General features: G+C 31.7%; 1 long non-coding RNA gene across 1 annotated transcript; it reads left to right on the plus strand.

Annotated features, from left to right (window-relative positions):
- Positions 1 to 757: 757 nt before the first annotated feature.
- On the plus strand, positions 758 to 1,619 carry LOC121132254 (uncharacterized). Its single transcript, XR_005869285.1, has 2 exons — positions 758 to 874; positions 1,087 to 1,619. It is a non-coding gene; the product is annotated as an uncharacterized lncRNA (long non-coding RNA).
- Positions 1,620 to 5,094: the final 3,475 nt, after the last annotated feature.

Below are 5,094 nucleotides of genomic sequence, written 5' to 3' on the forward strand. Positions count from 1 at the left end.
TTCTATGAGACGGATTTTGCGTCAGATTTTGAGGCGTTCGTAATATTCAATACGGGATGAGAAAAATTTGGATATATCCTTAAAAAATATGAAGTTATGAAAATTATACGATTATGTGTCTAAATCGTGGTTAATTTAAGAGGACTTTGTGTATAAATGACTGTAAAAGCTATGAGTCAATAAAAAATTGGTTCGAGTTCAATTCTGAACTCGAATATTACTTCTCAAATAGACAGATCTACCTATAGAAGTACTTAATTAGGACGACGAAAAGGAAGTAGGTATATCCCAGTATGGGTAGGATATTGACAAATTACATGAGAGTAAAGTAAAAAATACAATTCAAAATACACGTTAGCCCCTCCTCTGCTTTCACATTCGTCGGTTTATTTCATTTTTATTTTTATTTTCTCCAAAGAGAGCGTAAAAAGAATACGTTCTGGGATTAGAAAGCCTGTTCCTCTTTTTATTCACATGAAAGATTATATTTCTTTCGTTAGTTATCAAAATGAAGTGGGACGTGGGGGATGAAGGAAGATTCATAGACAGCTCCGAAGAGAGCATCTCTGATCTAGATTTCCTCTCAGTCATATCTGACTTTGAAAAACATCAGGATGAGGAAGCTTTTCTCAAGGACTCATTGGATCCTTTTTACCAAACTCCTCACCCTCCTCCACATTGGTCGTATAGTCCCTACTCTCAAGGCACTTTGGATTATTGGGATAATTCAGGAGAAGGGATTGATCATCGGCTTTCATACCATGGATCCTTTGATGGTTATAATGAAAAAGAAACCTACTCTGACAGTCCGTCATCCTCTCCTGAAACCATTGTCAAAAGCAAAAAGAGGCGGAAAAATAAATCTCCAGTTGAGGTAAGTTTAGAAATTATATCTTATTTGCATGTGACGTTACAATGAATAGGCAGTACCCCCCCCAAAGGGGAGGTTATTCGTTTTAAAATTTAGTACATAGACTCCAATCTGATGGTGCCGTCTGTTCATTTGTGACGTCAGTAAAAATGCTTTATTTACTGTGTGCGGCATAATCTGTACAAGCTCCCTCCTGACAACATTATGTCTTCCAGGATGCTCTGAAAATAATCAAGAAAGAGTCCCAACATAACCTGGAACTACCTAAAAAACTTTTTTACAAGCACAATAATAGTGATAATCCTTTTCCTAAAAAACGAGGTCCACGTCCAAAGGTGCTCACAAAGGAGGAAAAGAAGAAGAAACGAGTGGATGCAAATGATCGAGAGAGACAAAGAATGAATCAGTTGAATACTGCATTTAACAATTTAAGGGACGTTCTACCTCGACATGGGAATGACAGAGAGCTCTCAAAGTTTGAAACCATTCAAATTGCTAAAAATTATATTCAAACCCTTCACCAGCTTGTAACTTGAAGGTGATGACGACAAGACTTGGATCTTAAACTATGTATATATGGTGTACCGTGGTAAGACACCATTTCTACTCCTCTAGTCATTGTAATCTTTTAAGTGGACATGTAGTCTGTTGTACGTACGTTTCTGTGATGAATTTAATTAACTTTGATAATCATATACTTGTGAATAATTGTGTAACAATGGTTTAAAAAATAAAATACATATCAGTCCGTGGTTGTCTCTTTATCATCATTTCATTAGGACGTTACCCGCTAGGTCTCTAATTTCCTCTTTTTCTTATTCATTCCAAACGTTTTCGCCCTTGCACATACAATTCGTCACTCCTACTATTTAATTATCTCTCCAACTTATAAATTTTGTGTTAATTACGTATCATTTATGAATAATTTCATTCCAACAAAATAAGTAAGTAACTCAGTTTCATTATAAATGTCGACTCATCAACTCAGTCAATTTGTCTGCTTCTTTTCTCCTAATCAGTTTTATAAAAGTTGATTGGTTGAACTCGAGCTAGCTTTTGTTACGTTGTGAATAATTCCTTACTATTATTGAATAAATAAGGGTTTTGAGATATTTGCGCTCAACTTCATTTTTTATACTCTGTGTGTGAGCAATAATAAAACATACGATTAATCTGTGTTTTTTATTTAAGTTGGGGTAGAGTTGCTAAGATAGATTGCGAGTTACTATAAGCTTTTAAGCAGAATTAAATGGTTCCATGACTCAATAACCTTATAATAATGCCATGGTTTTGAATATTTTCTATAGGGCAAACATCAAATTTTGCTTAACATTTATCGGGCCCACATATGAGGTAAAAAATGGAATACTACAAAATTTATGTCCATAAACTAAATAAATTAGACAAAAGTAATACTAAGAAATATATTTCCAATTTATACATTCTTGGACAATACATAAGACATTCTTCCAATTAAGCTACACCAGTAAAGGCCAAGCTTAGTTTTACGCATCTTTCTTCAGAGTCATTAATGACATTAATTGCATTGATCTTTGATTTAGAAAACATATAAGACAAGAAATGTATCTACTCTGTCACCTTTTTGGTCATGAAATTAGTTTCTAATGCGGTACATGTATTCCAGCATCAACTCACCAATGTGACGACAAACTGATGCCTAGAGTAACGGCCGTCCTCAGACCTGTTGAAGACAAATACAAGCAGGAGTAACATGATAGTATATAACCATATAGTTTAATATTCTCAGTTCAAAATGCTTAATGTGGACCCTGTAAAATTTATTCGAATTTTAAAATATGTCATACTTGTGTTTTTATTATAGGTAGAACATTTTTATCATACCGCCAAGCCAATATTTTTTACTAGGGGAGGGGGGCGGTGGGGTGATGAACCCTAATGGGCATTTGCTGAAATATAATGGAAATACCCATAAAATAGATTTACAGGTTCTTTTTTTATTTTGGATTAAAATTGTGTTCCTTTGGAATTTTTAATCAAAATATTTAATGTGTATTACTATAAAACGCATTGAATGGTTGTTTTCTGTTAGAAAATGATGGAATCATGTCCCAGAATTTGAATGGATATACCAACAAAATTTCAGTGTGTAATAAATTCGAACCAGAGACAAAGTAGGTAATAAAATTATTGTAATAAGAAAAAAAAATTAATAAACACGGCAATGATTCGAATAGAAGAATTACTTCTCCGTTAGTAATTATCATAAGACATGATGAAATATTCATACTAGAAAATACTACCGGTTTGACTAACAACCATAATATGAGGCAAGATCATAATTCATAATTCAATCAGTATTCCATTAGAAAACAAACATTTAGTGCATTTGATTATATTAAATATTGTATATTTTGATTTTTTTTAAATCAAACGAAACAGAACTATTGTAGGGTCAAAAGTGACAAAACCCGAGTCGACTTCATATTTTTATGAAATTAGATTTGATTTTTATCAATAAACCTCATTAAATACTTAGTATTTAATAGCGCTGTTCCTAAATGATATTTTAATCAATCAAAACTTAACCTATTTATGGAGCCAAATTAGATTTTAAAGATTTTTCTCTAGTATTAAAATACTTTTTTATCAATTTTAAGGATTCTAATTTATAAACGTTGTAGCTATTGTGATATTATGTCAAAAATTGTCGTTTTAGGGTTCCTTCACTCGTCATAACACGCAATTTCTAAGATACTTGTATATAATAAATATTAGACCGATTCTGCAACTTTTTCACCAGTCAGGACATTGATTCAATTTATTTTATGCCCCACCTCCCCTCTAATCTTTAAGATTTAACCTCTTTGTAAATAAAAACCCTCAGTCTTTTAATGAAGCCCTTTTTCATCAATGAAAAACAAAAACAACATAGTTTTGTAAGGTTTTTTGTTTTAAAATTTTTCAAAGGCTTTCATTGGACATTGAACCATTTTTAGGGTCAAAAAATATATAAATTTCCAAGATATAGGTTATACAAAATTACCATCAAAATTTTTACATTAAAGGTATCTGATGGAATTCAAGCTCTATAAGAGATCAGGAATAACGTTATTTGACTTTTAAGTGGTTGAGGACTACAAAAATACTACCAACATTTCGTGGAAGAAAACAAATTATAAAACTATAAAAAAACCATCTACTCAAATGTTAATATCAACACCTGAATGACTATTAAGGATATAACAAATAATTTGGATATGGTCGTAGTTTGTTTTATTCTAATTTTATTGAGTGGATAGTACGAATTTCTCTGCCCTCGAAAGTTTATATCAAATGTGTATAAACATTGAACATTTTTTATTTTATGGAATCTATACTTACTGAAAAACTTGTAGTAAGAAAAACCGATTAACAAATATTCCTCTGAATTAAATCGAAAAATTATTTCCGTATGAAATTTAAGTAATAACAATTATTACCTATAGAATGTTTGTAGGGACAGAGACGTTCGCAAGAAGGGGGAGGGGGCTGTGCGTTCAATTTAATCTCACTAAAGCAATAATTACCCCCTCTCACCACCACCACCACACACATAGGTAACTAACCATCTTATCAAAAATTAAATCTGTTTAACTGAACATCTGTATTCTATAATCTATAGTTACCCAAGCCTTTGAAGCCTCTTTACATAGCCTTTATTATTGCTCCAATGTCCTCAGTCAAAGAAGTATGGAGACCTAAAACTTAAATTTATTATAAACTTCTTCTTTACCAAAGGATTTAAATATTATCGATTTGTAGTGTACAAGTTGTAACTTGTACCTATGTATTAAGCAGATTATACAAGTTACCATTTTTGTGCCTCATTACGCTTTATTTAATTACATCAACAGTCATTTTATTTACAGGCTATTAATTAATGTGATCATTTCATTTTGATCCATTCAAATTACGTAACTATGAACGTATTTACGAATAATATTATCAGGGCTACAGAGTTGGTACATAAAATGTCAGCAACTCCAACACACAATTTTACAATAATATATATTATAGCCTATGTAAGTGTACAGACTCTAAATATGGCTTTAGTTTATAGGTAGTTATTAGTTCTATGATGTAGTAAATAATTGGGTCAGGTATAAAGAAAATATTTAACATGATGAACAAATGAAATGCATCAAAAGTTATATGACTTAATCGAGTAGGAAAGACAATAACTCACTGCAATGTTACACTTA

Source organism: Lepeophtheirus salmonis, chromosome 2, assembly GCF_016086655.4.
Source record: "Lepeophtheirus salmonis chromosome 2, UVic_Lsal_1.4, whole genome shotgun sequence".
Classification (NCBI taxonomy): Eukaryota; Metazoa; Arthropoda; class Copepoda; order Siphonostomatoida; family Caligidae; genus Lepeophtheirus; species Lepeophtheirus salmonis.